This window comes from Hippopotamus amphibius, chromosome 6 (genome assembly GCF_030028045.1).
Source record: "Hippopotamus amphibius kiboko isolate mHipAmp2 chromosome 6, mHipAmp2.hap2, whole genome shotgun sequence".
Taxonomy (NCBI): Eukaryota; Metazoa; Chordata; class Mammalia; order Artiodactyla; family Hippopotamidae; genus Hippopotamus; species Hippopotamus amphibius.
The window spans coordinates 64404206-64419466 of record NC_080191.1 but is presented as its reverse complement, the minus strand read 5'-3'; the positions used below and the strand labels follow the sequence as shown (position 1 = coordinate 64419466).

General features: G+C 39.6%; 1 protein-coding gene across 2 annotated transcripts in view; it reads left to right on the top strand.

Annotated features, from left to right (window-relative positions):
- Window positions 1-2469: 2469 nt before the first annotated feature.
- FILIP1 (filamin A interacting protein 1) overlaps window positions 2470-15261 on the top strand; it is a 200506-nt gene continuing 187714 nt past the window's right edge. Inside the window, exon 1 of one of the 2 annotated variants that reach the window (XM_057739732.1) lies at window positions 2470-2911. The gene's annotated coding sequence lies outside the window, so the exon portion shown is untranslated. The remainder of the gene's footprint in view (window positions 2912-15261) is intronic. The other variant, XM_057739733.1, reaches the window with a different exon arrangement.

The following is a 15261-nucleotide window of genomic DNA, read 5'->3' as shown; positions in this document are numbered from 1 at the left end:
ATTATGTAGGAAATGCTTTTGTCTGAATAATCATTCCTAGGGGGTGGGGAGAAGCCTGCAAAATAAATTCACTATATATATATAGAGAGAATGTGTGTGTGTGTGTGTGTGTGTGTGTGTGTGTGAAAGAGAGAGAGAGAGAGAAGATGTGAGAGAAGCACAGAGAGACTGATGATTGTGGAGCACTGAGTCAGACCGGCACATAAGCCTACCATAATTAAAGAACATAATTCGAAGGTAGCAATAGCATCTAATTGTATGAAACACTCTGTGTGCTGTTACTTGTCACCACATTTTAAAAATAAACTAACAGCGACAATGAACAGCTAGTCCAAAGGTTAAAGAAAACAATGGTGGGGGACTGTTTTCATTAAAGAAGAAAAACCCCACTACAACCTGTAATTGTCTGGATTGTTGGGGAAGAAATAAATAACTATCACCCTCTCGATGGAATTATCTAGGTCGATAAAGGCAATGTGGGTTATTTCCCCTCAGTTTTCTTGACTTTGGTTAACACGCTTCTCTGCGTCCTTTTGGACTGGGGACATTAGGGGGGATGAAATGATACATTCCCCAAGTCCTCTTTAGGGAAATGGGGGCTATTGCATGGGGGTATGTGTGGGATGTGGGCATTTTTCAGACAATTATCTCCCCACACCCCACCCCTTTGTAATTAAAAAAAAAATTCTCCTAGTGGTTCTGAACCATCTCATAGCCCAGTCACATCCTTCCACTTCCTATTAGAACCCACTTTTCAGGGACTGTGAATAGATGGTCTTTAAAAGATCCATTAGCGTTATAGAAGAGTCAGTTGATTTCTTATAAGAATGCTTTCATCTTTTTTTTTTTTAAATTGGAGTGTCGTTGATAAGAATGCTTTCATCTTAATAGAAGTCTTTTTTTTTTAATCAACATTGGCCCAGACCCAGAAGAACTAAGGATCTGAACAAATGCAATTTTATATGTGAATAGTAGTAAATAAATTAGTGGGAGAGGATGAATGCTATTAGTGAGGTGGGCGGGCTGGGAAGAGTTGAGATGTTTTCTATTAGGTCGAGGTGTGGGGTCAACTAACCTTGGAGGTAAGTGTCATTTCTTTAAAAAGAAGGAAACACACATCCCTGTGAAAAGTGGCAGCCTTTCCCAGACAGACATTAGGGTGCTCTAGCATATAAGCCTTTTGTTGCAAGTATGCAACACTTAAAATATTAAATCTGTGCCTTTACATGTCTCCTTGGTCCAACTTCAGTTTGCCTGTCAAAAAAAAGGGTATCTTTAAACCAATAAATTGATCTCAGGAAAGGGGTCAACATTTTCAGTGGTATTGGTGAGATTTTTGTCAGGTCAACATTCTAGTGTGTTAGCCGATAATGGTATGTATTTGTGTGCATGTGTGTGTGTGTGCATGTGTCTCCCTTCCTACTTTGTGGCTAAAAGACCCTCCCTCAGGTCCCCTGTTAACTTCACATATATAATTAGCAAGGCAGTCCCAAGAATAGTTTTAAACACACATTTTTATGGTTCCTAATCTTGGGAGATTCATTTGATTTTCTGACACAGAATAAAGCAAAGCTAGTGGGAAGTTGCTGTATAACAAAAGGAGATCAACCTGATGATGGGTGATGTCTTAGAGGGCCAGGACAGGGAGGCGGGGAGGGAGTCGTGGGATATATGTATAAATACAGCTGATTCACTTTGGTGTACCTCAAAAACTGGTACAAGAGTGTAAAGCAAATATATTCCAATAAAGAGCTTAAAAAAATAAAAAACAAACAAACAAAAATATCTTGAGATGTTCTTCATGTTGGTGTTCAGGGTAGAAGTGATTGCCTTCTGGTTTTGGAGACTGGAGGGTTAATGATGAGGCCAGGCTGTCGACAACCAGAGGTGTCTCAAGTCCTGATCTTCCTGGAGTGGTCTCCATTTCTTGCTTTGAATGAATGACCTGAGTGAGAATGCTAAGATTTTCCTTTCAAAAACAAAATGTTACAGACATTCCTTTATGATAAACTTAATAACAGCCAGGTATATAAGCTTGTTAAGTCTGACACGACAGACTTAACATGTAATCTAGCTCTGAATATAACACATCCATGTAAAAAAAAACTGCCTGCGAATGATCTCTTACTGTGAATTTTCCCAACTGTCATCATACAGTTTTAAAAGCCTTTTTCTATTCAAGAACGTTTATCTGAGAAAGCCTAATTGAGAAGCATATCGCATTGGTAAATTGCTCTGCTCAAAGCAACTGCTGCTGTTTCTTTTCAGATTTTAAAACCTAAGTTCCAAATCACAATCTGCATTTAGGGCTTCCAACAATGATTACCTCTGTGTAATGAACAGCAGTCCTTAAAAGGGTCTGCCATTTCCCCGCAATCTTTTACAGGGTGAGCAGAACTGTATCCACTGATAACCCAGCTGCCGAGGAACTGAGTAGAGTCGGCTCCAAACTTCTCAGCTGTTGACAGGCTTGACTTGCTGAGAACACTGGTTAAATATAGCACACGCGAGCTCAGCTCCTCGACAAAGTCATTGCTCTGACAGTGCTGTGAAGGGAGCAGAAGACGAGAAACCTAATCTCAGAACCCAACAACACCTAGCAACAGTTGAAAAAACTTTTAAACAAAAGTCTGGGTGGGAGATATACAACAGCCTCCAATTTCTGCTGATCGGGATTTCAGGGAGAAGAAGCTGCTTTCCCCTTCTCTCTACCCAGTTTCCTGCATGACTTCAGCTATTGGCTGGTCCTAGGAAAGAAAGTGGGAAAAGCTTTTTCCTCTGTATTCTTTTGGGCTGGATAGTTTTCCAGGACTCCAGTCTCTCTTGGGCTGTGGGGCAAGCCACTGGGTTCTTCAAAGGATAAGCTACCTCCATAAAGGACGTACCTTTGGTTAGACGAGCTGCCAGTCAGGTAAGACCAAAATACACAGCTCATTATTCTCTTAAGAAATTTCTGTTTCCACGAGAGGAGAGCTCTCTCCGATTCTGTGTTGTCTGTTTCCTTTGATTCTCACTGTTCCACTATGTGATAACACACTTAGGAATTATGACAATCACTGTGAATTATTTTTAAAGAATCAGAAAGTCATCTCTTTCTCAGAATTATCCGATTGCTTTTTAAACACAAAGATTGTTACGGTGCTTTAATAGCCATCAAAATATTTCTGCCAAGTTATCATTTTCCGGCAGGTAGCAGAAATATGACAAAGGACAACTTCACAGTGCTTTCACAGTGAGGATGGCTAACCAATGGAAGGGATATTTTCCCTAGAAGCAAAATAACTTTTATGTAATGAAGCTAGCTGAGCAGCTTGTGTGGTAGATGAGAGGGAAGTCCTGCATGGTGTTTGTGTTGCTGTGCTTTTGACTGGCTGCGGCTTCTCCTTTGCTGGATTCTCTGATTACACTGGTACACCTTGTGCTGGTTCTGACCTCGTTACATTACAGTCACCGCGAGTGCTTCTCACTAGGCACAAGATATGCCTGGTTTCAAATCACTGCTTTTGCAGTTGTTGACTGTAAACTCTTCAGGAGAATACTATTTTGTGTTTTTTTTAAAAAGACATTGAGTAATTGCTTGTACGTAGATAAGACAGGTTCTGATTTTTAAAACTTGAATTGAATGTATTAGAAAAAATTCTTAAGTTGCACGTATGCACGTACGAATGTGTTCACCATAGCGTGAAGGAGATCCTCCTTTCGTCTGTTGTATTGTATCCCCTCCCATGCAGTTTTATCAGAATCCTTAGTGATCAGTATCACACTGAATCTGACAAAAGTTGTGACTGCGCGTTGGTGATGTGGTTAGTACTGATAACTCCTCTCTGTCGTTGGGTTGGATTTGCATGAGAAGTTTGTTCCTCTAAGTGAACATGATAATGTGAAAAAATATTCTAAGCTAAGGACAACTTCAAAGAAGATACAAATGCACATTTTAAAAGAAATTATTTGAGTCTGTTTTGTCAACTTAAAGAAATAATTTACCCAAAATCAGTTTTGAACAAATTGTTGACAAGCATATATCAACTCTTTCAGTGAATGTTGCTATTTTAAGAGAAACTAATTAAAGCTTATATGTCATATGCTCAGGAAAATGAAATAGTACATACATTTCAGTATGTGTTATATTTCGTGATTCTGATTGCATTATGAGTTTGCGAAGTAAAAGCCGCTAATTATGTATAATGAATGTAACAGTGCAAAATGTACTCTGGTAAACTTGGTATCAGAGAATGAAACTTCCGGTGCTTTAGTGGAGATGAAGTATCTTTGTCTTTAAAGAGTTTTGAAAAATCTGAACTAAATGCTTTACATTTTTCTTCTTTTTATCTTAGGAAGGGTCACATTGTTGGCTTACAGATGTATGTGTAAGGCCAAAATCTGCCATTAGTAGATTTTGGAGGCACGTATTTTCTTTTGGAGGTAGTGGAATAGTGTGAGAATAACTGAGTACAGCATTTAGCCCCGGGTGAAAGCTGTGTTTCCTGATGGATTGATTTCTGAGTACCATTGTCTTCATGACTGTAAGTTTAATCTTGAAAAGCAAAAATAGCTCAGGTTCGAGCACGTGCTTTCCTCCAGTATATGAACAATCAACCAGGCAGATTGTATTCTCTCGTTCACTCAAATTCATGTCTGTGTTGTTTTGGAATCTTCCCTTTCCCCTTCACCATAAGAGATCCATTGCCATGTCTCCCACCACCCTAAGGTCTGTTTCCTTCATCCCCAGCCTGGATTATAACAGTGCTGCTCCCCTTCCACCCTTGTTGCCATGCAAACCACCTTGCCCGTGACCATGGGGTTAATTTTCCCGTGCTCATCTTTCCTACTCCTCTGCAGCTAGTTGCTGCCAAACACCTAGGCTGGGTATTTTGAAACCTTCCATCATCTGGCACGTACTTAACTTTTCCAGTCTCAGCTCCCACTACTCAACAAGTGTCCCTCTGCTTCAGATAGTTCAGATTTTGGGCCCTTCTCCAAACACCTACCTACTGGACATCTCAATGCTCCACCTCTGCCCGTTTTATTCCCCTCTGCCTGGAACACTTTTCCTCCTCTCTCCTGCGGAGACCTTGTCCACTATTTGAAACCCAGATCAGTGGCTCCCACTTTCACAATGATTCCCCAGACCATACTTTTTTAGAAGTGAGTTTGGTGCTCTCTTGGAATTAGGGTCCCTTGGAGCAGGGTTTACCCCTTTAAGTTCTGAACAATGTTATGAAGGCAACCAGGTACAAAGCATTGTCCTAAGCAGCCCTTGGCTCTGGAGCTGTTCAGCCCTATGCGCCTTGTGGATGTTCTATGAACATTTTTGGCTCCAGATTTCTAATGATGAACATGTGAGAAAGTACAGAGAAGTATAAAATCAAGACAAGCAACTATAGTGTGGTTAATAGTTTTTTACCTCAAAAATTTCTCAAGGAAGGTCTTCATAGTTTTACCAAGCCCAGAAAAATTACAGATAAATGTAATTACACTCATGTACTTGATTGTGGAGATGATGTACCTCTTGAGAATGAAATAGGGAATATATAAAGGGAATATATAAAGACTGTATGTGTGTGTGTGTGTGTGTGTGTGTGTGTGTACGCATCTCCTGTGTATACACCTAGAGCTCTGAATACTATAACTCATATACTTTTATCATCTTCTGGTACCAGATCTGTTTATAGTTACCTTTGGTACTATACATTTAAATCATGGTTCCTTCCATTTGTGGGTCATCATGGATGAAAATCTGGCCTTGAACATTAAAATACATAAATATCATGCTTGTCCCTTTTTATTTTTCCCTACATATTTTATTTTTTTCAAAGATTTATTTTATTATTTATTTATTTAATTTTTGGCTACGTTGGGTCTTCGTTGCTGCGCACGGGCTTTCTCCAGTTTTGGAGAGCAAGGGCTATTCTTTGTTTTGGTGCGTGGGTTTCTCGTTGCGGTGGCTTCTCTTGTTGTGGAGCACGGGCTCTAGGCTCGAGGGCTTCAGTAGCTGTGGCATGTGGGCTCAGTAGTTATGGCTCACGGGCTCTAGAGTGCAAGCTCAGTAGTTGTGGCACACGGACTTAGTTGCTCCACGGCATGTGGGATCTTCCCGGATCAAGGCTCGAACCCCTGTCCTCTGCATTGGCAGGCGGATTCTTAACTACTGTGCCACCAGGGAAGCCCCCTACAGATTTTAAAAGGAGACATTTCTCAGTTTTATTTGAAATCACTCATGAAACCTGTAGCCTTACTGTGTGAGATAAAGCATGAATCATGATTTTGAACTAATTTTTTCCATGTGTACCAAAAGAAAAGCATTCTCTTTATATTTTAAGATGGACAAGGAGGTTAAAATTACTCTTTTAAATGGGTGTTCAGCAAGAATCACTATGGGATTTTCCCAGTGAAATTTATGAAATATTTAATATTTTCGTTTAGCAATGATTTCCCAATGGTTATAATTTTTACTTATTCCTTAGAAGTGAAACTTTGTGGTAAAATACACATTCTAAACTAATGCCAATTGTCTTTTTTGGAAGGTGAGCATTTCTTCACAAAACAGTTGCCCTAAGAAATAGGATTTTACAGAGCTTGTTTAATCGACATTTTCACTAATTTGTCTCCTCTCTAATATGTGGGTTTTAAAACAGCAGCATCATGAGAAGTGAAGGTGTAAGCTTAGGGAGAGATGTATTTCAGCAGAAAGGTTTAAGAGAAAAAGGACTGGTAACAGCTTGTTAGAAAAATAACATCTAAAAGCCTGCAACATATATTTGTTTGTACATTAATTATTTTTAAGATATATAGCGATAGAATAAAAGATAAGCTAATAAAATATGTTTTGTTTCCTTATATCTGAGTTGAAGGTGGACAGCAAGGATAATGTCATTGACGTGGAGGAGGCGGGAAAGGCTAATTTCACAGGCAAGTCAGATGGCCTGGATTCAAATTTCAGCTCACTGCGACTGTGGGCAAATTACTCTCTGTGCCTCAGCTTCCTCATCTATAAAATGAGGGTAATGATACTATCTTACTCATAGAGTTGTTTTGAAGATTAAATGAGTTAATAAAACTTACAGTTGCCTAGTAGAATTTCCAATAACTTTATGCTGTTCTTGCTTTATTATTGGACCTTAAATATAGTTTTTTTATTTTAATCTTTGTTGCACATGAAATTCTTAGATACAGACGGTCTGTAAAATCAAACTCATAGATCATACGAAAGGCAGAAGAATGTATTGTTTAAATTTGGAATCCTGTTAGGGACATACTTTGCTTCTGGGTACTCCAAGCAGACATAGTTTGAGCTCCAGCCAATAATTTAGTATGGAATTTAAGTTTCAGTCCCTCCCTTATCACTCAGCAGTGTGCTGTCCTATAGAATTATTACTAAAAAGACCAAGAAATCACCCAGAGCATAGACTGTTCCATGGTTTCTATATTTGTACTTGGAGATAAAGTGTGTTTATACATAGTGCTTGGGTGTCTCTTTTATAGCTGACTACACTGGGTAATGTATATACGGGAGACTTCTTCCTCCAAGGAGGGATATGTTATTAAATTTATCATTCTTTATTTCTTCCCTTAGATGTTTTGTTTTGTTTTACTAACCTAGTAACAGATAAAAATGAAAAGACCAAAAAAGGTCATCTTACACTAGCTTCAACCTCACCAAATACAAGTGAATTCTTGCTATTCATTGCCCTTAATGCTAGTCATTCCTCTTAAACATGACAAGAAAGTATATTCCAAGTCAAAAAAAGAGTGTAGCATCATAAAGATGTATGAATATGTTATGGGGTACTTACTATTCTGTATATTTAACTTAACAAAAATATATGAAGCACTCATAAGGGGAGATGTTTCGTAGTAACTTTAGTGCCAGTGACCTTATGCAGGGTACTTACGGTTTAAACCTGTCCATTTTGCTTTATTTTTTGCAATTGAAAGGATGAGTTTCTAAAAGCTAAGGCAAACTGAATTTCAGAATGATCAGTCTCTAATGAAGATCTTGTTTTAGAAAGAAAGAAAGAAGAAAGGAAGGAAAGAAAAGAAAGAAAAGAAGAAAAGAACTTCCCTGGCTTTATAGACTACATTATAAAGGTTCTAGGGCAAAAATATGGGAACCTCAGGAAAATATATTGGATTATATTCTTTTTCCTTAAATGGTCAGTCTTACTGTTTAGCTAATCAGAGAAGAGAAAAGGCTACAGGCAGAATACAACTCTCCTCATGGCAGTAGCTGAGGCAGTGTAATTTCAAAGGCCAGGCAGCGAGTTGTGTAAGAACTTAGAATAAGGGAAGTCCAACGTGAATTGGGCAGCTGTAGTTGACTGTTGACCAGCTGATTGCAGAACTTGAGAAACTCCCAGCAAAGAGATGAAGAAACACGATATTAACCAGCACTCCAGTCCCTGAGAGCTTTGTTTAAGCCATAGCAGCACTGAAAAGTCAAAAGAAGGTTGGTGTTGCGTTTCCTTTTTGGGAAATGGTGTCAATGTGTGTAATATTGTATGATTTATGTGTTTCTGAGGTCCGTGAAAGACAGAATTTAAAAAGAATTTTTAAAGCTAATGCAGAGTTTATCTCAAGTGGTCTGACTTTCATTGAGCCCTTGAGGTCCAGGGATTTTTCTGTTTTTGCTTTTTGGCTTAAATGCTGTCACCTACCTCCTTCACCAAAACAATTGTTACTTCACTGGCCAAGGACTTTATATGTCTACACTTGAAAATAATCTTCTTTTGCTTTTTCAATACTTGTAATTGCAATCTTTCAATCTTTCCAAGTTACTTTGAAGAAGTGAATTATCTGCTGCTTATCTTTGTAAGAAGGTGAAAGAAAGCCATGAAATGGGCATATCAGAGTTAGCCAAATGCATTCTTTAAAAAATGATTTGCTACAAATTTAAAGCCAAAAGACAATTTGATTGAAAACAGTAGACGGCTGACATCACCAAGACAATCAAGTTACTGCCAACTTGCCTTGTTTATTAAAAGATCTTTGCAAAAATAAGGCACCCCCCCCCCCCACCATACACACACACACACATGAGTCATGGGTGATATAGTAATAGGGATAAATGGATTTTATTTTTCTTTATATGTCTTTAATATACTTATATCTTAAGTAACTCACTTTAGGGCCTGCTTCTTTGACTGAGGTACCACAGCACAACAGGAAAGGAAGAGGCATTGCTGAGTTCATAATGCTATTTCAGTGTGGCAGTCTAAGTACATGAGGAAATGACACCCCGGGCCTGTATTTGGAGCTTTGCAGTTACTGTGACGACAACACACACTGATGGAAAACAAAGATGGTCTGCCTGCCAGTGCAAGCCAGGAAGAGTTTTGCCAGCTCAGATTTTTCCTAATTATTCTATAGGTCTTGAAATATGACACTGGAGATATTCAAGGCTCTTTGTGTTTCATTAACTGTTTAGTGAGTGACACATGCTTCAAGGGCAGCCTGGAATTTGGATGAGGGAGGGGCCTTTACACATAAGCTTAACTTTCATATGCTGTCTTGATAGATCTCATCTTCTGGTTTGGACACCGCCATACCAACTGCTTTGGTCACAGCCTGCTGTTTGGTCCTTAAGGAAGGCAGCTGCATTGGTAGAATTCACTCCTTGGGGGCCCCTCAACTTTGATGACAAATCCCCACCTTCCATATTCTATTCATTCCATAGATCGTTGCCCAGCATGCCAGGTGTTCCTACTAATGACTGGGACATCTGAATCCCAATTCTTATATAGTGATACGAGAGATAATATAATGATAGTAACAGCCACATATAATATAGATTATCTACTTAATGTATGTATTATAGAGCTATGCATAATTACTTAGTATATATAAGTGATGCTAATAATAGCATATATTGGAGATTATTCTGTGCCAGGCACTTTGGATGATTTTATTTACTTCTCATAACAACCCGATGAAGCACTATTTTTATTCTTTTTTATGAATTAGAAAAATGAGGTTTATAGATGGTAAGTAACTTGCTCAGTGTTAGATTTGAGATACAAACACAGGCAATTTGACCTTACTTAGCCCATATTTTCACCACTTTCTTGTAATGCAGGCAGTTGTTCAAGGAGGACCTCTACCTAGATGCCTGTGAGCCATTTTGGTGAAAGGTGTCAAATGTGACCCTGCAGGGGGTCAGCTGCCCCTGCAGTCTGAAAAGATTCACTAAGAGCAAGGAACAAAGAGATTCAGGGTCAAAAGGCCAACTGGGGCTCCTCTCCAGGGTCCTGAAGTGGAGCCAGAAGTTGCAGTGGCCAGTGGAGTTGGGCAACCCAGGAAGAGGCAGGCCTGGGGCCCTGGAACACAGAAGCTCTTCTTCCACAGTGGTGGATGGCATGACGTGGTTCTCGGCTTCTCCACTGCTGAGATGATTCTCTGGAGGAGGAGGCCTTGGAGCATTTGAATTTATGCTCTATTATGGGTGGTATTGTAGCCAGATCCTTTCATGCCATTGGGAGATTTGGTCTGTTGTTGCTCCTGTTGACAAGTTAGAACACCACCTCCTACTGTAATGAAATGCTCTGCAGATCTCCGCCTTGGTCATGAGCATTCTGTTTGTTAAGTGGTTCAAGAGAGAGTCCTGCAACATACTTATTCCAGCTGTTGGTAGCAATAATTCTGGAAGAAGCCTCTGGTAGTGTGTGTCCGTTGGTTGAGGGAGGCAGTGAGGAAGGGGACAGAAAGTCTCATTCCATATAAGAGCTCTTATTGGCTCCCAATGACTTTGTTTAGGGAGTGAGTTGTCAATCTGGCAGTATGTTTTTCCTTCTGAAAAACAGAGAGTTGGCTATAGTTTAAGGAAAATTACTTGATACTTCTCAGCCAATAGTTTGCTACAGTGGAGCAATGACATGAGATGTTTTATTGGTTATTGTATTTAGTTCTTTTATCTTTATTAAAATCAAGAGTTAAAAGTCATGCTAAAAATCTGAATATCTGGATATAATTGGAATTTTTAGTTTCTATTTACTTGTATGGCACTTAACTTTTGTACTGTCTGAAGTAAAAGGAGAGCAGTTCTAATACAATTTTGATGGAGCAGGTAATGCTTTGCTTTTTCTTATGCCAGTGGCCATAAATATTCTTCTTTTCCAGTGTATCAAATATTCAAGGTGGTGGGATTGAATATCCCAGGAAAGTGAATGTTTCACACAAAGTAAACACATAACAGGATGAGTCTCTACCTTCTGAGAAATTCTATTGTATGTAATTCTATAAATTACAAACAGCATATTGTCACAACTATACTAACACACTCTGGCCCCTGCTCCTACACACTCACTCCTGGTCAGTGCACAGGACTTGTACACTACTTACCTGACAGGCTAAACACCTTCCGGAAGCAAATACACTCTTTGCTCTGTGGCATAGACCTATTTACTCCAAAATAAAGCTAATGATGCATTATATTTCATTAAAGCACTCTTTTTCATTCATATGACCTCTCCTGACCTCCTTACAACAAACAAAGAATTTCGCTTTTGTTCTTTCTGTCTTTCTGTACAAAGGTATGACAGTGTCAAAGGAGGGAAAAAATTAGTGTTATAACCTTTGGAGACAAAGGGCTTCATTGGTTGGCTTCTGGAAGTATGTTTCTCCTCATTCAATTATTCTAAATTCCTCTTGGCACCCAAGCTGCATGGTAATTAAGACCTTCTGTGAGACCTCCTAGTTCTCTTGGCACTGCCACACCTGGTCTGATTTCGAGCAGGCATCGGGGCTCTGAGTCTCACGCTGTCGTTGATTATACAATTTTGGTCCTGGAGCCACCCGTACTGAAAAGGGTAGAAATCCCTAGACTCTGAGTTCACTTGGGACCATCAGGTCATCTAGTCTGCAGTTCTCAACACTTGTGCATCAGAATCACCTGGGATGCTTTGAAAATGCAGATGTCCAGGCAATGCCCCAGAGATTCTGATTCATGCTGGTCTGAGTGGATGCCCAAGTATTGATCTATTTTGGAAGTTTTTGTGATTTTAATGCGCATCCAGGGTTGAGAATCAGTTAACTAATACAATCTCTTCATTTTAAAGAAGAAAGCACTAGGATGAGGGAAGAGAGGTCACTTGGTAGGAGTTACAAAGTCCTCTGAGTCCTAGTCTATTACCAGTTCTATCACAGGATCACAATAAACAACAAAGTAGCTGAAGTTTAATGAGTGGGTTCTATGTATTAGGCATTAACAAGGCAGATATTCATACACTCTACATTCTACAGATAAGGAGGCCGAGGGAGCTGCCTAAGGCCCTGCTATAAGCAGGTGGCAGATCTGCGATTTGAGTCCAGGCAATTGGACTCCTCAGCTTGTGCTCTTAATCTCTTAATCACTTTGCTGTTCTGGAGCCAACTCTGCAAATGTAAGGTGTTGACTGGCAGCTGATTCCCTGTTTCAGCATCAGGGGTCTTGTGGCAGCTGGCCTTGGTGCTCTGAGATCCCACTAACTGGTTTGCTGCCTGACTAGAAACTGGGTCTTTGCCTTCTCTATTTTCCCAATAAGTATGCCAATTGGAGGCAACCTGTTCTCTTAGAGACTATCCCAATGTGTTCCATTTCCCCCAGTGGCTTTGTTTCTATTATCCTGTCTTCCTTTCGTGGACCGTTATAATATTTTGTCTTACTTTTGGACACATGTCTTTTTACCTTTATGTAGAAATTCTAACTGCAAACTTTACTCTACTGTTCAGACCTTAACTTTTCCCCTAACCCTGTGGGTTTGGCTGTGTTCACCACTTCCCCTGTCTGGGCTTTCATACCACCCCCTAACTCCTCATGACATCAGCAACAACAGGAAGGGATTAATCACTTCACCTCTCCTATGGCAGCAGGTGCATTGAAAACAAGCTGGTCTGTCCCATGGAACTGACTGGCCAGAGGGCCAGTGTACTCCAAAGACTTCTTAAAGTCTACATTTTTAGGTCGTATGTATGGAATTAATTTTCTGATTGATTCTGCAAGTTTGAAATTCTATAGGGAAGGCTTTTTCACGCCTTGGGGAAAATCTTTATGCATTGTCTGTAAAATGAACTGTACCAAGATGAAAATCACCAATGGCGAATACTGTAGCACAGATTTCTCTAAGCAATAACAACTCAACAGAAAGTGAAAGATTACTATATATATTCTATGATAAATATTTACATGTAAATTTGAAAAATTAATGTGATAAATAGATTCAGGTATGACTTGGGACTCTTTTTAGAATCACATTGCACAAAACAAGTGCTCAATAAGTTGAATCTGTTAAATGTCATGGAATTGAGGAAGTAAACACTACTGAACAGTTTTGATCAGTAATTGGACTGAGCATAATTTTTTATATAAACATGGGAGTAGCAATCAGTGACCACGGGTGATTTAGTCTCTGCTTCTCAGTATTCTCTAAACCTTTAATGGCCACATATTGTTTTTATTACAAGTTAAAAATTAACAGACATCTTAAATGTTCATTAGTGCATGAGAGAATAACGAATGCTTAACTGAGTGGAAGCTGGACTCTGTAGCTGTGATTAACATGATATATGTGTATTTCCAATAATAGACTAGACCTCTTACTTTAAATGCAGTGGCATGAGACATAAGACACAGGTCTAATTGTTCCTCATCTCTTCACTCATGTGCTGCAAAACTCATAAAAAAACAAAACAACACAACCAGGCTCTAATTTGGTTTATTAGCTGGAAATGTTCTCATCCTCAGAAATCTATTTTGGAGTTAGCACTGCTCCCCTCCCTTACAAGTGGTAAAGCAACAGCTGCCATTTAGTTAATGTTCTGCTGACAGCTTCAGCTGATGAATACCACTGAAGTTCCCTATCAGCATCAATACTACCCACATTACTCCAAGAGGAAATATTGATTATACTTGCTCGGTTTTGCCTTATTTCACCACAGTTTTCTTTCCTGCACTACTTCCTCCAAATTCCAGTGATGCTGTTATTTACATCACCATTCCCATCTTCCAGGGAATAAGGTCCCAGTGGAACACATGTGTTCCCGGTGATGTATTGCAATGGAATCTCACCAAAATGAACACGTGAAATGCTGAGCTCAAATAGAGGAGAGGACTAGGGGGAAAACCAGATGAAAGTGACTTGTGGTTTCTCAGAAAGTAAAGAATTTTGTCCTTTTGAGAGAGAGATTAGAGAAGAAAAAAAAAGAGGTCTTGTTTTTCTACATAGCATGAATGTATAGTTAAAATCCTGCAATTTGATTTATATCTGGATTATTGTGTCAATGTCTGTTCCCAGAACTTCCATAGGAATTGGACTTCAACAGTACTATCATCACTATTGTGTGACTATTAAAAGGATTTGGGGTGTGAAAGCAAATGATTTCAGAGTGAGACTCACTCAATCCACTCATCCTGAGGAACATATCTTAGGCTCCATCAGGCAAGGCCCCTCCCTGCACGTAGCTAACTGGGAACAGGTAGAACACAGGATCCAAACGGTGTGGCATTAAATGACAAAGAGTGGTTCAAGCTGGCACCTGGCATCCGAGGGTCTAACATGAGGTGATGCGGTGTCCTGGCAGACAGGTGGGGCAGGGCGTCAGCATTTGGGCAAGCCTGTCAGAAGGACGAGGGAGGAGAGCAGGGAGATGGGATTCAGGGACAGGATAGTTCTGGAGGAGAAGCAGTCCTGGAGACTATGTAATGCAATGTCAGAACAACTAAGATGATGCTAAATCCCAGAGTCCTGGGCTAGAGCTCGTTTGTGTCCCTCCTGCTTCAAGTTTAGTTTGTAGTGTTCACTAGCTCACTAAATATTTATTGAGATTCATCTGTGTCAGGCACTGAGCTAGGGATTGGGTACAATGGTGAATATCATATTATCTCTACTCTCTACCTGGGTTACAGGTAAAAGCAATGGCAATTTCAATGCCATGTGACTAGAGAGTGAATGGGATTGTTTTGGGTGGTGAGTGATTGATTCAGAGATCATAGATGGGGCAATAAAGTGACTCTTGCTGTAGGCAAAGGGGAACCTAGAGGCTGAAAACGAAATAGGGCCTGACAGACAAGGTCTAAGGGAAGGAAGAGGAAATGCATATGATTGAAAGGCTCAATGACTGATTTGTTGCAACAAGTCCACATCACTTTATGAATGGTGGGGAACTTGTAAGTTGCATTCTTTCCAATTGTATGATAATTTTAATGTTTTAAAGAATAATGTGATGAGGAGGATGCATTTAAATACAATATATATATCGTATTTAATTCTGTCATGGCCATAATGAACCAGC